This window comes from Mus musculus, chromosome 7 (genome assembly GCF_000001635.26).
Source record: "Mus musculus strain C57BL/6J chromosome 7, GRCm38.p6 C57BL/6J".
NCBI classification, from domain to species: domain Eukaryota; kingdom Metazoa; phylum Chordata; class Mammalia; order Rodentia; family Muridae; genus Mus; species Mus musculus.
In genome coordinates, this window is record NC_000073.6 from 63,836,244 (window position 1) to 63,853,940 (window position 17,697).

At 41.3% G+C, this 17,697-nt stretch overlaps 1 long non-coding RNA gene across 1 annotated transcript in view; it reads right to left on the bottom strand.

Moving 5' to 3' along the window:
• Positions 1-16,394, bottom strand: part of Gm39023 — a 29,399-nt gene extending 13,005 nt beyond the window's left edge. Inside the window, exons 1-2 of the long non-coding RNA XR_882151.2 lie at positions 15,442-16,394; positions 7,750-7,849 (exon numbers count right to left, since the gene is read on the bottom strand). This is a non-coding gene — a long non-coding RNA (predicted gene, 39023). The remainder of the gene's footprint in view (positions 1-7,749; positions 7,850-15,441) is intronic.
• Positions 16,395-17,697: the final 1,303 nt, after the last annotated feature.

Here is a 17,697-nt window from a genome sequence, read left to right on the forward strand (position 1 = left end):
CAAATAAAGCTACTATGAATATAGTTGAGCTAGTGTCTTGTGGTATGGTGGATGGCTACATGCCCAGGAGTAGTATAGCTGCATATAGGGGTAGAATTATCCCTAATTTTCTGAGAAACTACCAGATTGATTTGCAAACTGGTTATACAATTTGCACTCCCACCAGCAATGGAGAAGTGCTCCCCATGCTCCACATCCTCACCAGCATGTGCTGTCACTTAAGTTTTTGATCTTAGCCATTCTGAAGTGTTTAAGATGGAATCTCAGAGTTGTTTTGATTTGAGTTTCCTTGACAACTAAGGATGTTGAACATTTCTTTAAGTGCTTCTTGGCCATTAGAGATTCCTCTGTTGAGAATTTTCTGTTTAGCTATGTACCCCATTGTCATGGTTTGTTTATTCTTGGACCAGGGAGTGGCATCGTTTGGAGGTGTGGCCTTGTTGGAATAGGTGTGACCTGGTTGGAATAGGTGTGTCACTGTGGGTGTGGGCTTAATACTCTCACCCTAGATGCCTGGAAGTCAGTCTTCCACTAGCAGCCTTTGGATGAAGATGTAGAACTCTCAGCTCTGCCTGCACTATACCTGCCTAGATGCTGCCATGCACCCGCCTTGATGATAATGGACTGAACCTCTGAACCTGTAAGACAGCCCCAGTTAAATGTTGTTTTTATAAGACTTGTCTTGGTCATGGTGTCTGTTCACAGCAGTAAAACCCTAAGACATCCATACTTAAATTATTTGGTATGTTGGTGTCTCTGCCTTTTAGTTAGTTTGGCTAAGTGTTTGTCTTCATTCTTTCTTTTTTTATTTTATTATTTATTTATCTATCTATCTATCTGTTTGTTTGTTTGTTTACTTCATCATCATTTGAGGCCTTCCTGCTCATTTCTTCAGCACATTTATAGATTGGGTTCTTTTGTTTCTCATCATTGATGGAGGTTTTCCCTCCTTCTTTCTCCTCTTACTTTTGAGTTCTTTGTATATTGTAGATACTTAGATGGGTACCTGCCAGAGCGCCTCCCATTCTGTCAGCTGCCCCTCCCCCACTCCACTCACTACTTCCTTTGCTGTGCGGAAGCTTTTTGCTTCCATTGATCCCTTTTGTCAGTTGCAGGCATTCTTTCCTGACCAACTGGAGCCCTATTCAGTCTTTGCCTGTGCTTGTATCTTGAAATGCTTTTCCTACTTTTAATCTTCTTAAAAATCTTAAGATCCAAGGCATGCTGTGTGAGCCTGAGAAGAATATGTGTTCTGATCACGCTGAATAGAGCATTCTGTGTTGTTGGTTAGGTCAGTGGTTTTCGGGGTTATTTAATCCCAGTCTCATGATGAGGGCTTGGGGGATTTCATGAGAACTGCTAGTCATCAGCCCACATTTGAAGGTCCAAGACGGTGGGTTCCAATGGCAATAGGAACAATAGAGCGGACACGCTCACTAGAAAGCAGTGAGGTCATGCAAGCAAGAAGCCCCACTTCTTCTCTGGGCCTCCATCTATCTAGGTCACTACTAGGAAATTCTGCCCCTTGTCAAAGAGCTCTTCTCCTATCAGTTAACTCTCTGGAAGTGCTTTCACAGACAGAATTAGAAATCAGAGGGGAAAAGAAAAAAAAAAGACACATATCTTTTAGTTTAGATTTCATGGGTGTAGCTGCCCTGTTATACTTTCATAATTTAAGTTGACTTCCTTATTTCATTTTAGTGCTTTGTTTTGTTATCTTGGAAAACATTCATGTCTTCTTCGATTTGTTTGGACATAGTTATAACCAATCATTTTAATTTCTCAGACATTCTTCCAAGTTGTTCTCATTGGAGGCACATTACAATGAGACTAGTAACTTTTGTAGACATGTTGTCTTAGGTGTGTTTTGTGTGTGTGTGTGTGTGTTGTTTTTGTTTCTATAATGATACTTATACATCTAGAATTAGTTTGTTTATTGGGTCTTTCTTTTTCTTCCTTCCTTCCTTCCTTCCTTCCTTCTTTTCAATCTACCTTTCTTCCAGTGGAGGTATTTGCAATATCTAGGAGAGAATTAAGTTGCAGTAGGGCTGTGATATTGTTCTATTCTGGAACTGATATTTAGGGCCTTGGGATCTATCCACAGTATTCCTCTAAGAGTGTCCTACTGTCTGAAATAACACATCACTTTCTGAAGGTCCACACACTTTTTCTAGTCTCTGCCTTTGCTGCTATCTAGTGTAACAGTTCACATCTTACCCTGGATAAGCTTGACTCTGATATCCACTTCTATGGCCTCCCACACACCTGGACTCCACACATCTGGCACTTCACTCTTGCTCATCTCCAGATTCTCTCCCTGGGTCTACAACTTCTGCTGAATGTCCCTTAAGGGATCTGTAGAGCTGGCCATTTTTCCAGCCTCTTCCATGGGTCAGCAGGTTCACCACATGTACTATGAGATTCCTGGCACCTGGGTGCCTTAGCCTAGGTAAGCTCTGGCATCATCTCTGGGTCCACAGCTTCTCCCTCATGTGCTGGGTCTCCCCATCGCTTGGTCTTCTGCCCTGGATTAACCTCATCACCTTCCTGGGTCCAAAGCTTTGATCCTAATTGTCTATTTTCTCCATTTTAAAACTTTTCTTATAGAACACTGATCATTTTGAATTTTTTTTTAAAGTAATTTGTTGATAGCTTTATTAAGGCTCAGTTTCTGGGTATTTATTTTATTCCTTTGATTGAGCCATGTTCACTTGTATTGTCATCACATGATTTGTTTGTATCTTTACCTCAAAGCAGCCACCTTCTCTCATCTTTCTGGACATATTTCACATTAGGTTACCTACCCAGGTCATGCATCTTCTCTGGGTTGGTGTGTAACTTCCCTGTGACAGAGCTTTTCTGGTTGAGTTTTCAGCACTGTAATTCCTTCCTTCTTCTTCGGAATATATTCAATACTGACAGTTCTTTGTCACTGCAACAAACCACTGGGCTCTTGGTTATTCACTATAGTCCCCAAATAGCCAAAGTTTTTTTCTTCAGCTCTTCAAATCAGATGAGACAATAGCAGCCTCCCGGGTGGCCAGGAAGCTGGAAAGGGAAAGGTCTCTGTATGTTTCACCCTTCTCTTTGCCTCGAAAGAGTTGTTTTTCTCCAAGAGGAAACTGGTTTTTCACTCTCAGGAACAGCTAGAACACATGAGTCTGTTTCAGTGGGGCTGGACTTGGCTGATCTTGCCTAGGGAGCTGTGACTGGAAAGCAGAAGAGTCCCAAAAGTATTTTGGACCATGTGTTATAGTTAGTGTCTTTGTGGGGGAATTAGGTCTTTGAGTTCTGTTATAGAATTGTATTCTATTTTATGACATTGTAATTTATGACACTTAAAAATTCAGCCTTGCTGAGCCGAGTGGTGCATACCTCAAATCTCTGCACTTGGTAGGAGCGGTAGAGGCAGAAGGATCAGAAGTTCAAACTCCAGTTAGTAAGAGGTTCAGGCCAGTTCAGGCTGCATGAAATTCTGTCTCAAAAATAAATAAAATTCAGGGGCTGGTGAGATGGTTCAGCGGGTAAGAGCACTGACTGTTCTTCCGAAGATCGTGAGTTCAAAACCCAGCAACCACATGGTGGCTCACAACCACCCGTAATGAGATCTGACACCCTCTTCTGGTGTGTCTGAAGTCAGCTACAGTGGACTAATGAATAATAATAAATATATCTTTGGGCCAGAGCAAGCAGGGACTGAGTGAGTGGGGTTGACCAGAGCAATCAGGGCCTGACCGTAGTGAGCAAGGTTGACCAGAGTGAACAGAGGTCCTAGAAAAATTCAGTTCCCAACAACCACATGAAGGCTCACAACCATCTTTACAGCTACAGTATACTCGCATACATAAACTAAATAAATAAATCTTAAATGAATAAATAAATTCACTCTAACATCTTAGAAGTTTGTTTTTCTGATATATTTAAATGCAATTGAGTTTTGCTGGCTGATACCTTAGAAAACAGACAAACGTTTAAAGCATTTTTAAAAAATTTGCCTGTAGTTCATTCTGTGTGTGGAAGAAGATAGTTTGTCTCACCCTTGCCTCAACTGAGTCTTCAAAGAGTCATTTGTCTTTATTCACGCCTAGATATGTTAGTTACAGGTCTTTATCATGCTCTACATTCAACTAAAGATGTTCTCCTCTATTGCTAGTGTAATTAAAAGTGGATTTTTATTGAACAAAAAATCCATAGATCTTGCGTGCGCCCAACTGGCCAGGAAGAACGACGCTGCAACAGGATCCTTCTGCACACGTTTATTCAGTCCTGTTTCTTCTTCTTTATATCTCCCTTGTTTATATCTCTCCCGAACCCTGGGCCTCTCACTCTTTTATACTCTCAGTTCACATCCACGCCCAGCAGGCCACGCCACCTCACCAGGCACGCAGCTTCAGCTAATCAGGGCAGCAGGGGCATATCTCCATCAAAATGGATTCATCAGTATCCTGGTACACCTGCGCAGCTCTCAAGATGTTTGTGGCTTATATGAGGAAATCAGGTGCAAGTCATACGACTTAGCTGCAGTCCCTGGCGCCTTTGGGACTGCCGCCACATCTGCTCCTCACACATAGAATATATTTTGATCATTTTCTCTTCCCCCATTCCTCCCAGGTCTTCCCCACCTCCCTTCCTTCCCAACTTTATGTTCTCTCTCTTTACCTCTCTTTAAAAACAAAACAAACAATAAAAAAAAAGAAACATGTACAAATTCCCCAACAAAGATAGAAATCAAATAAACAAGCAAAGGCCAGTAAGTAAAAAAACAAACAAACAAACAAAAACAAAAAAAGCTAAAATTAAAACAATAAAAGCCCAAACAGAGCAAAAGGAAACAAAATCTCTACAAAAATTCCACTGAGTTCATTTTATGTTAGCCATCTACTTCTGGGCACGGAGCCTGACCTGAAGTATGGTTAATATATCCAGGGAGATTTCACTGGACAAAACTGGTTTCTCCTTTGCCGGTGGCTATCAATTGCAGATAGCTTCTTGATTGGGTGTGAGAGTCCATGTCTACTTACCCCTCTCAGTGCTGGAATCTCATCTGGCTTGAATCTGTGCAGATCTTAGGCATGCTACCATGGTCTCTGTGAGTTCACATGCTCACAATCCTGTTGTGTCTGGAAGATACTATTTCCTTAGACTCAACCATCACCTTTGGCTCTTATAATATTTCCATGTCTCTTTCCTCATAGATTCCTGAGCCTTTGTGTGTGTGTGGAGGGGGTGTGGTTGATGAAGACATCCCATTTAGGACTAAGTGCTCCAAGGTCTTTCACCCCTGCACATTGTCCAGTTGAGAGTCTCTGTGTTTGTTCCCATCTACTGCAAAAAGAAGTTTCTATGATGATGTCTGAGTGATAAACTGATCTGTGGCTATAGGAGAATGTCACTGGGAGTCATTTCATTGCTGTATGCCTTTAGCAGAATAATAGTATTAGGTTTTCTTCTAGGCCCATGGCCTATCTAGTCTCAGGTTCTTGGCCACTTTAGCAGTGCGGGTATGGGTTCCATTTTACATAGCAAGCCATAAGTGCAATCAGAAAGCAGTTGGTTATTTCCATAACATTTGTACCTTTACTGTACCAGTATATCTAGCAGGCAAACTACTGTTGTAAGTTGCATATTTTATAGCTGGGAGAGGTGTATAATTATCTTTCTCCCTGTATAGTATAGCATACCATCAAGGACCATGAATGATAGTCAGCAGAGGTAAAGCTTCTAGTTGGGCACCAACTTGACTTCTTTAGGCTTGATGACAGATGCAAATGGTGTCTTCAGGGCTTTACCATCACCCTATAGATAGTAACAAATACCTTTGGCAATCATCTGCAATGATTTGGAGTTTCCATGGGGACCCTTTTGCCAATGACTCAACAAGATATAACCTGTTCTTGGTACTGGAGATTTTACTTGGAGGCATAAAATATCTAGTTAGGACATTGTCTCACCTATTATTTGGTGGCTTCACTTAAATTCTTTTCATTCATATATATATATATATATATATATATATGTATATATATATATACACACACACATATATATATATACACACTCATGTGTGTGTGTGTATGTGTGTGTGTGTGTGTGTGTGCGTGTGTGTATAACGTGTAGAATATTCTACAGTAGTAAATTTTTATATGGTTTTTCAAATGGCCTTTACTATTAGTTGTCCCTCCCCATATTCCCTCTGTGGTGGTTTGAATAGGTTTGGCCTCCATGGACTCATGTGTTTGGCTGTTGGCCCACAGGGAGCAGCACTATTAGATGGTGTGGCCTTATTGGAATAGGTGTGGCTTTGTAGGAAAAAGTATGTCACTGTGGGGGTGGACTTTGAGGTCTCTATGCTCAAGCTCCACCCAATGTGAAATGGGAGCCTCCTCCCAGCTGCCTGCAGAAGACAGTCTTCACCTGGTTGTCTTCAGATCAAGATGTAGAACTTTTGGCTCCTCCAACACCAAGTCTGCCTGCCCAGTGCCATTCTTACCACCATGATGATAATGAGCTGAACCTACTGAACCTTTGAAACTGTAAGCCAACCCCAGTTAAATGTTTACCTTTATGAGAGTTGCCTTGGTCATGGTGTCCCATTACAATAATAAAACCTAAGATACCCTCCTTTACCTTCTCCTCTATTCTCTCACTTTTTAGCTTTCCGATTCTTTCCCCTTGTTTCTCTGTAACAATATGCAACAAAATCTTTATCACAGAGAGATGTTGTATTATTTTAAATGCTTGTTCTGTAACCCACCCTCTGAAAAACCCAGCTCACCTGTAATAAAATACAGCTTCTGTCCTTGAGTCTGTGTTTGTCCAGATCATGTTTACTGATTTATATATATTGAATCATCTGTGTATCTCTAGAATAAAACTGACTTGATCATGGTGGATTGCAGGCATATATTTTTTACAACCTACTTTAACAAGGGTTCAACCTATCCTCTAGCCTATCACCTACCAGAGGTAGTGGAAAAGAAAAGTTATTAGGATATGGAGGAAGTGGACCTGTTTAGAAACAGTTTTTTGGGGTGATTCCGATCTTTGTTGCTCTTAGTCCAGTTGGCTAGCAAACACCAAACATGAATCATCAGCCACAGTGCTGTCCACTCGAGGCAAATATCACACATGAATCAGAAAAGGCACTTCAATCTAGAAGAAACTGTAAGGCTTGCCTATTGGCCTGAGTCTGCAAAAGCAGCAAGAAGCCACAGAAACCTCACTGAGAAGTTCTTTGGTGAATTTCTCTCTGTGAAGTCACCACTAGCGAAGCTCAGCAACACAATGTAAGGCGAACCAATACACACATCTTCAGCAAAGACTAGCAAGTAGGAGCAATGCAAACAAATCCCCGAGCTCCCACTGTCTGTGAGGTCATATTTACATTCTTTCTAAATATCATGAGCCCTTTCACGTGTATGATATAGCAGAATAGCCTTTTACCTGTGTCAGATTCAGCAAAACATTCTTTTACATGTCTGCTTTAGCAAAATATTCTTTTACCTGTCTGCCCCAGCAAAACATCATTATAGCCTAAGTTCCCAAAGAAACCAGAAATTTTCACTTCAGTGGATAATCTTTCCAATGTGTTCTTGAATTTAGTTTGCAAGTGTCTTATTGAGGAATTTTGCATCCATGTTCATTAGATGTATTGGCCTATAATTTTCTTTTTAAATTTTGAGATGTATTTTTATTTGCATACATGTATGAATGCTTTGCCTGCATGTACACTCTGTACATGACTGGTACCTGAGGAAATCAAAAGAAGGCTTCAGATCCCCTGGAACTGGAGTCGCAGGTAGTTGTGACTCACCGTGTGCATGCTGGGAATTGTATCTGGATCTTCTTTCTGAAAGAGAAGCAAGTGTTTTCAACCACTGAACCATCGCTCCAGCCCTGAGCTTTTCTGTTTGATCTTTGTCTGGCTTTGGTATCAGAGTGGTGCTGCCTTTGTAAGAAGAATTTGGAAATGTTACTCTATTTTGAAGAATAATTTGGAGAGTATTGTTAAATTTGTGTTTGTTTGTTTTGAGGATTTTGTAGAAGCCTGCACTGAATCTCTCTAGCCCTGTGGGTTTTGTTTTTGTTGTGTTTAAGTTGGGAGAGTTTTATTTTTTAATACATTTTAATTAAAATAGAATTACATCACTTTACCCTCTTTCTCCCTCCAGCCTCTCCCAGATGTTCTCCCTCCAACCTCTTCCATGCACCTCCACTTTCAAACTGATAGCCTCTTTTCCTCTGGTTATTTCTGATACGAACATGTACATACATACACATACACACATACATACATAAAAATATAAATACAAGCTGTTGGGTTTGTTTTCATTGTTTTTGTAGATATAGTTTCAGGGCTGATTACTTTGTACTGGACAACCAGGAACAGGGCTCATGCCTGGGAAAAGCTAATTCTCCCTCAGTTAGGAAAGTTTTAATTATTGTTTCTATCTAATTGGTTGTCATGAGTCTATTTAAATTATTTATTTCATCTTGATTTAGTTTTGGAGAACTTATGTATCTCAAAATAAATTGATTTCTTTTAGATTATCCACTTTGCTGAAATATATATTTGTAGAGTATGTACTTATGATTCTGGTATAATGATGTTAGAATGTCTATTATAATAGTGGTATCTGTTATAGCATCTCACTTTCATCTCTAATATTATTAGTTTAGGTCTGCTCTCTTTGGTTAATTTGCCTAAAGGTTTGTTAGTCTTCTAAATCTTTTTAAAGAACAAACTCTTTATCTAATTGGTTCTTTGTATGATTTGGGTTTTATTCTATTTTATTAATTTCAGCCTTGAGTTTAATTATTCCTTTCTGTTTACTCTTTCTGTGTGTTGGTTCTTCTTGTTTGTCTGAAACTTCCAAGTGTATCATCATGAAATTATTAGTTTGAGAGCTCTTGAACTTTTTTTTTAATGTAAGCACTTAGAGCTATAAATTTTCCTCTTAGAACTGCCTTCATTTTGTCCCATAGATTTTGGCATGCTGTATTTTCTTTTTTATTCTGTTCTAGGAATTCTAAATTTTCACCTTTGATCCAATAATGTCATTCAGTAGTGCACTGTTTAATTTCCTTGAGTTTGTGTATTTTCTGTAATTTCTATTGCTTTTGTAGCCAGCTTTGTTCCATCATGTTTAGACAGAAAGTAGCACGTGCCTTTAATTTGTTCTATATTTGTTCAGACTTGCTTTGTGTGCTAATATGTGCTTGATTTTGGAGAAAGTTCCCAAATGCATCCTTTCATGTTTGGGTGGGGTTTTCTGCAGATATAAGTTGAGTTCATTTGATTTATGGTGTCATTTCATTTCAGGGTAGCTCTGTTCTATTTATATTCAAATAACTTATCTGTTGATGAAAGTGGGCTATTGCAACCAACAGTTAATACTTATCGTTAGGATCAGTGTGATTTTTAGATCTAATAGTGTTTCTTTTATGAAATTTGATGTCTTTGTGTTTGGTGCATATATATGTAGGATTGTAATACCCTGTTGGTGGAATTTTCCTGTAATGTGTATGAACTGTCCTTCTTATTTCTTCTGACTACTTTTGATTTGATATTTATTTTGTCAGATATTAGAATAGCTATACATCTTGTTGCTTAGTTCCATTTGTTTGCAATACCTTTTCCCATCCTTTTCCCATCAGGAAGTATCTGTCTTTGACAGTAAGGTGTATATCTTGGAAACATCAAAATATGTATCTTCTTATTCAGTCCAGTCTTTTACTCTATGCCTTTGGGGGGGAGGGGCAGAGGGGATTGGGAATCATTAACATTCAGTTAGTGTTGAAAGACATGTATTAATTCTTGTCATTTGTGAATATGTGTGTGTGTGTGTGTGTGTGTGTGTGTGTGTGTGTGTGTGTGTTTTCACATCTCTTTTGATTACCTATTCTGACTTATTTGTTCCTTGTGCTCTCTTGAATGTGTTAATCTTTCCCTTCAGATTGAGTAGTCCTTCTAACATCTCTGTAGAGCTGGTTTTGTGTTATAAATCCCTTTAACTTGTTTTAATGATAGAAAGTTTTTATATCTTTTTCAATTTTAATAGTTTTGTTGGGTATAATAGTTTGAGTTGACAGTTATGGTCTTTTAGGACTTGTAGAGCATCTTTTCAGATCTTTCTGGCTTTAAAAGTTTCTAGAGAAAGGACCTAAGAAGCTGAAGGGGTTTGCAGCCCCATAGGAGAAACAACAATATGAACTAGCCTGTACCACCAGAGCTCCCAGGGACTGAACCACCAACCAAAGAGCATACATGGTGGGACTCATGGCTCCAGCTGCATATGCCGCAGAGGATGACCTAGTCAGACATAAATGGGAAGAGAGGCCCTTTGTCCTATGAAGGCTCTGTGCCCCAGTGTGGGGGAATGCCAGGTCCAGGACGCAGGAGTGGGTGGGTTGGTGAGCAGTGGGAGGGAGGAGGGGATAGGGGGAGGGTGTTTTTCAGAGAGGAAACCAGGAAAGGGGTTAACATTTGAAATGTAAATAAAGAAAATATCAATTAAAAAAAAAAAAGATTCTGAGCCCAGGCAGTGTGGCGCACCCCTTTAATCTCAGCACTTGGGAGGCAGAGACAAGCGGATTTCTGAGTTCAAGGCCAGCCTGGTCTACAAAATGAGTTCCAGGACAGCCATGGAAACTCTGTTTTGAAAAACCAAAAAAAAAAAAAAAGGTTCTGTTGAAACACCTATAGAGTGGTATTCTAATAGGCTTTCCTTTACAAATAACTTGATGTTTCGCCATTAAGATTTCAATGTTTCAATGAACTCTCTTTGTTCTGTGTTTTACCTTAGAACTATAATATGCCAGGGAGAATTTATTTTCTGGTCTTTTCTATTTGGTGTGCTCGGCAGGGTTCTCTGTGACCAACATCACTGGCAGAGTAATGAATCAAGCAAGGTGAGAAGGTAGCTTGGTTTGTGTTTTTTATGTAGCTAGGAGCAGATATGACTGAGAGCCTGGTGTCCTTTGTGCTGTGTGGCTGAGACCACACCAGGTTCTCCTCAAATCCTTTTTATGAGCTTGTCAATCTATAGAATTCATCTTTATAGATGGAGTCACAAGCCAGGTGTGGTGGCACACACCTTTAATCCCAGCACTCAGAGGCAGAGGCAGGCGGATTTTGGAGTTTGAGGCCAGCCTGGTCTACAAAGTGAGTTCCAGGACAGCCAGGGCTATACAGAGAAGCCCTGTCTCAAAAAAACAAAAAAAAACCCTCATCTTTATGGAACATGTCACATCTACTTTACAAAGTCTTGTCTTAAGCTTTATTGTGCGCACAAGATTGAGTTATTTATCACCAGTATTATGTTGGATTCTTCAATATTGAGAGACCCTTCTCTTAGCTTGGGAAGTTTTCTTCTATGATTTTACTAAAAATATTCTCTGTGTTTTCACTATTTTTCTTCTATGCCTATAATACAAAGGTTAACTCTTTTCTTTATGTCTTCAACCTCTTATATGTTTTGTTTCTTTAAAAAATGGTGATTGAGGGCTGGAGAGAGCATTGACTGCTCTTCCAGAGGTCCTGAATTCAATTCCCAGGAACCACATGGTGGCTTACAACCATCTATAATGGAGCTCTGATGCCCTCTTCTGGTGTGTCTGAAGACAGTGACAGTGCACCCACATATATGAGATAAACAAATCTTTTTTTCTTAAGAATTAAAAAAATATATATGATGATTGAATTCCATGTCCTCCGTTTTGAGATTTCTTTTAAAATTCAAATTTCATTTTCATCTCCTTATTGCATTCATCTCTATATCTTTGTTATGTCTGAGTTGTTTGACCATGTCTGGATGCTCTCCCATGTTGTTGTCATTAGGGTCATTCCTGTGGGATTTGTATTATTTGGAGGTGACATACTATTGATTTTACGTTGTTCTTGTGTGTTCAGATTTGTACATGTGGAGTTTGTAGTTCCTTTCTTGCTCAATTCACCTTTCTTCTTTAAACAGGGGTGTTTATAAGACTCAGGGTGGCACTACTTTATAGCTGGGTTGGGACCTGGTATTATATAGCTGTCTGTCTGGTATTTGGGGATCACAGTCTCTATCCAGTGTTTGTGTTTCTCTGCTACAGTCTGCTGCCTTTAGCAGTTTGTTCAAGGAGACTCCACAAGGTTCCCCTGGCAGTGTGAACTGGTTCTATGTCTGAAGGCTAGATAGAACAATTGAAGGGTCCCAGTCAGGCAGCTGGAAGAACTCTGACACTCTGGGTCATATGTAATGACTGAAGAGTACCTGGTGGGGATTGGACTGGCATCTGGCAAGGGAGATGGAATGAGAGAAGGTGGGTGTCATGGAAAGTAGCCAAAAGAGTAGGATAACCCAAATGAATGGAGACTGCAGATAGCCTATCTGAGTCCATGTCACATGTGGTTGTTAGAGAATCCCTGGTAGCAAGTGGAATTGGGTCTATTTTTCAGGCTTTACAGGAGTCTCAGAGATAATAGCTCCTTTTGAGTCTGAGAAGAGACTTCAAACTGGACTTTTAAACAATATTGGGAGTCTAGGATTCTGGAGGCTTTAGGAGTGGAATGGCTATGTCATTCTGGGAAGAATTGTGGCCTTCTTATTGCCATTGCCTTGGGTGTCAAAATGACAAGAGGTGCACTTATGATGATTAGCCATACAAATGTAGTGGTATTTAGAATCACCTAGAAGACACATCTCTGGGTGTATTCATGTGAGGTTTAACTGAAGTTTCCAGAGAAGTTTAACTGAAGAAGAAGACCCACCCTGAGTATGGACAGCACCATTCTGTAGAATGGGGTCTTGGACTGAATTAAAGGGGAGAAATAAGCAAGCCAGCCAGGCAGGAGTATTACCTTTTCTTGGCTTGCTCCTTGGCACTACAGCCCAAGCTGCTTCCTCTCCAGTGCCTTCCTCTGAGCCATGATTGCAATAAAACTTTCCTTCCTTAAGTGGCTTTGTGTCAGATATTTGGTCTCAGCTTGAGAAGAGCAACCAAGGTGTGCTCTTCCCACTGCCCTTGGGCTGTTGGTCTTTTGTTTTCACCGCTGTGGTGTTGCTTGCTTTTCTTCTAATATTTCTGTGAGATTGGCTTCGAGTTCCCCTTGGCTGCTGAGAGCATCCCCATCTCTGTGGTGCTGCTGCTGGTGGTTGTCATTCCTCATTTTTCCCCTGGATTCTGCAGTTTCCAACTCTTTGCTAAAATGACTCATCTAATCTTGAATATTGCTGCTTTTCCTTTACAGGTTTAACATGCTAGTGACTTTTTACATGTTAAAAAAATCTAGCATTTTTTTCTTCAAAAAATCAGATAAAGGTAAATAATTTTCGTTCTAGAAAGTGAATACCTGTCTACTTCTGGTACATAGGTATTCACTGGGTCTTTAATGTTTTATCATATTTTACTTAGTTAATATCTTAATTCGTGTGTGTGTGTGTGTGTGTGTGTGTGTGTGTGTAGATGTACTACAGTGCATGCATGAAGGTTAGAAGATAACTTGCAGTAGTTAGCACTCTCTTTGAACCAACTGGAGGTCAAACTCCAGTCATCAGCCTTGGTAGCAAACACCTTTACCCTGCGAGCCATCTCTCCAGCCCTTCTGATGGAATGTTAATAGAGGTGTTCTCTTTACTGGGCCAGGAGTTGGGCTGAGTGAAAGGCACACTGGTGCCTTCACCCCACAATGTAATAAGGTTTCTACTCTGCATCTCCTTTATTTAGGTGAGTGCTACTGCAAGGTTTTTGCTAAGGCTTCTATACCAGCGTCTCATAAGGAAGACACTGTTAGTTTCCTCTCCCAGCTTATGACTTTTCCATTATGTATTATAGAATGGGGCAAGATGGAGATGTTACCACACCACTAGGAATCTCAGCCAAGTCTCTTTGCTCTTCCTTGTGGATTCCCTGAGGAAGTTGGTTTTATTGCTTAATTTCAGATGTATAAGAAAATGTAGCATATGGTGGTCTATTTGCTTTGGCAAGCTGGATTTCTCATCAGCTTCCTGCCTTCCTGGAGAATCCGTTTTCCTGTAGAGTATTGAAGTTCTCAAGTACAATATCTTATGACCTGCACACATAGACTATCTACACTTCCCATGGCTTTTCTCACCTCTAATCACTTCATGGTAGCTAATCAACAATGGGGGGATGGGAGAGAATGAATGAATGATTGACTGGATGGGTGACAGAAGAATGAGGAACATCTGTGTACAAACAGTCACCATCTTCCATGCTCTTGGTCCAATTTTTCAAAGACCCTTTTTTGGCCTCTGTATTGGTTAGGGTTATCTAAAGGAACAGAACTGATAGGATGATTGGATGGATGGATGGATGGATGGATGGATGGATGGATGGATGGATGACAGATAAATGATAGCAAAAAACAGATTGATAGATTGATGATATATGGATGGATAGAGAGGGGGGAGAGAGAGTGATGTATAGGTAGATGATAGATGGATAGATGATAGTAGACATACATACATACATACATACATACATACATACAACATAGTGTGGTGGTTTGAATAGGTATGACCCCCATAGATTCATGTGTTTGAATGCTTAGCCCATGGGGAGTGGCACTATTAGGAGATGTGGCCTTATTGGAGTAGGTACGGGCTTGTTGCAGGAAGCATGTCACTGTGGGGGCAGGTTTTTGAGGTCTTCTATACTCAAGCTCTGCCCAGTGTGGAATCCAGTCTCCTTTCAGCTGCCTTCAGATCAAGATGGAGAATTCTGGGCTCCTCCAGCACCCGGCACCCTGTCTATCTATATTCCCACCATGATGATAATGGACTAAACCGCTGAAAACTATGTCAACTCCAAATCAAATGCTTTCTTTTATAAGAGTTGCCTTCGTAGTAGAGTCGCTTCGCAGCAAGGAAACCTAAACTAAGACAGACAGACAAACATGATACAGACAATGTGGTTATAGATGAGAGATACAATAGTGCAGTAGGTAGAAAAAAAGTGATGTAATAACAGAGTCAGGAATCACAGAAGATTTGGAGATCACCTTGAAATCAGAGAAGAGGTCACCAGCTAAGGAATGAAGGTGACCTCTAGATGTTGGGAAAGGTGAGAAGTCGCCTCTTCTATAGCTTCCAGAAGTCCTGCTAGCTCCTCATTTTGGCTGTAGCTAGGCAGCATAACCCAGTTGAGTTTTTTTTTTAAGCCTCCCTTTTCAGAAATGTTTGTTCCAACAATGGTAGGAGTCAGGACACCTCCCTTCCAATCTCAATGGCTGTTTATTCTCTCTAAACTCCTGCTCAGAACATTTGAGTTTCTCACTCAATATGTAAGTCCAGCTGTCCACTCAGACTATCTGTTTTTACACACACACACACACACACACACACACACAAACCATGCATAGATGTATACATGCACAGACACACACATACACACCCATGCATACATGTATGCATGCACACACACACACAGCAATACCTGGGGAACTGTGTTGCATGAATTTCTCATCTTCCCCTCAGTATTTTAATGTTGACAGCAGTACCTTCCTTTATTCAGCCTTCTCTGCTATCTCCTTTCCCCAGCTTCTGCTCTGGTTTTGTGGATACAGTATCCCCGCCGAAGTCTCTGAGATGATAATTTCGACTCACAAACCCATTTCCTCCAGGAGCAGTGTTTGTTCTGGTTGGCCCTTCCATCGTGTGGTTGTCATCGTTGGCTACCTGTTCTCACACACAAAAGGAAGGCAGAGTCATGCTCCAAGTGCTGGCGGGGATCCCTGCTGCCTCCAGGTCTGTTTACTCAGCAGGCCGCTCCTCTTCCTGGGAAGGGTGGCATGAATGTCCTTGTGGATGAGTCACAGTAACCAGCAGCCTTCACTAGAGGGTGCCAGGGCACCTCTTCCCACACAGGGCCAGGCTGGCAAGGGCCGCTCTCTGGTGGGCACCAAACCTCCCCATTGCACCCCCTTCCTCATTTGGGGCCATGAGAACAGATTCCACACTCTGAACACCATGCCAACAAGAGCATTATCCCTGGCTATTCTGGAAGCTAGAAAGCCCAATAGCAAAGGGAGCAATAGACTTGGTGTCTGCAGCAAGTACTCCTCCTGGCACAGATGGCCTCTGCCTGCTGCGTCCTCACATGCTGGGATGCAGTGGATGCTCCCTGGCCTGTCTTTCAGAAAGGCACTAATCCCCTTGATGAGGGCTCCACCCTGAAGTAATCACCTACCACAGCCTCCTACACCACCACCTTCAGGGTGAGGCTTCCCTGCAGATGTCCAACCTGTGTTCATTGGCTCTGTTCTGGTACAACCCCTGAACTGTCAGCTTCTTTGCCACATGCCTAGTAGAGCTGGGGTTAGAGACAAGCAGAGCCTAACACCACTGTTCTCTTTCATATCCATACCCCTAAATGAAGTGTCTGGTTCACCAAGGTTCTCACCATTGCCCAGGGCTTCCAGTCCCTCCTGATGCTTTCCTGAGTTACCACTGCTCAGGGTTGTACAGCTAGAGTCTTCTGTCTTCTTTCTGAAAGTCCATGAAAGTTGGGGCCATAGATGCCCACCTCTGCCCACCTGCTTCTCCTCTGTCCCTCCTGCAACTTTGCTTTTGTTTAGTTCTGTGAGATGCGAAGAAGAAGGGTGTTCACCCTTCCCTCTGAGCATCAGAGCTGAGGTAGTTCCCTCTCTCCCAAACATTCATCCTGACAAGTGTCATGCCCTTGGTGACAGGTCAGTGTTTGGGAGGAGTCCCCTAACGAAGGCAAAACATCCCACAAGTTAACTGACTTACCTCAGCCGTGGCGTCTCAACCACCCACAACCACTGACTAACTTTTGCATGAGAAATATTATCTGTAGATTCACTAAGAGCGGCCAGTTAATATTGTCTTTGTCTATAGGATAAAGAAACCTGAGTGCTTATATTTTTAGTTATGAGTCTAACCTTGAATGGCAAAGCCACCTCCAGCCCAAGAAACCCTAACTCAATCGTAGATTATACAAACCACACATGTAAGAACACAAAAGCAAAAGCTGTCTGCGCACTACTGAAAATGTAGGCTCTACTCATAAAGTCTGGGTCTTTACTGTGGCTTCCACTCCCAACAATGCCTCACGGTCCAAGATGAGCCTCTGTAGCTGCAACAATCACATCTACACTTCAGCCAGCAGTGGACCGCAGTTTTGTTACAGCCTTGGCTCCCAACGCGTGGTTCCATGTTACACAGTGCTGAGTGAAGGATTTGACATGAGTTGGTTCAGTGTTGAAAAGAGAAGCTGGGGGGGTTGCTCAAGCTTGTAATGCTGACACTCAGGAGGTAGAGACAGGAGGATGGAAGTTCAACGTCATCTTCCCAAGCTCTACTACACAAAGAGTATAAGACCGTCGTGGGTTACATGAGACACTGCCGAACAAACCAACCAGGAAAGGATGCTTAGATGGCTCAGTGGGTAAAGGCGCTTGCCACCAAACCTGACCACCTCATTTCAATCTTTGAGATCCACGGGGTAGAAGAAAACAGACTCCCAAAAGTCGTCCTCTGACCTTTATCTGTGTTCTGTGGCATGCACACGTCCCACCCTTCAAAAAGTTAATAAATAAAAAAAAATTTCAAAAACTTATTTGTTTCTTTTCAATTTTTGTTTTATGTGTATGAGTTGTTTGCCTGCATGTATATGCACATTCAGACATGCACGCATACATACATGTATATATACATAGGTATGCCTATG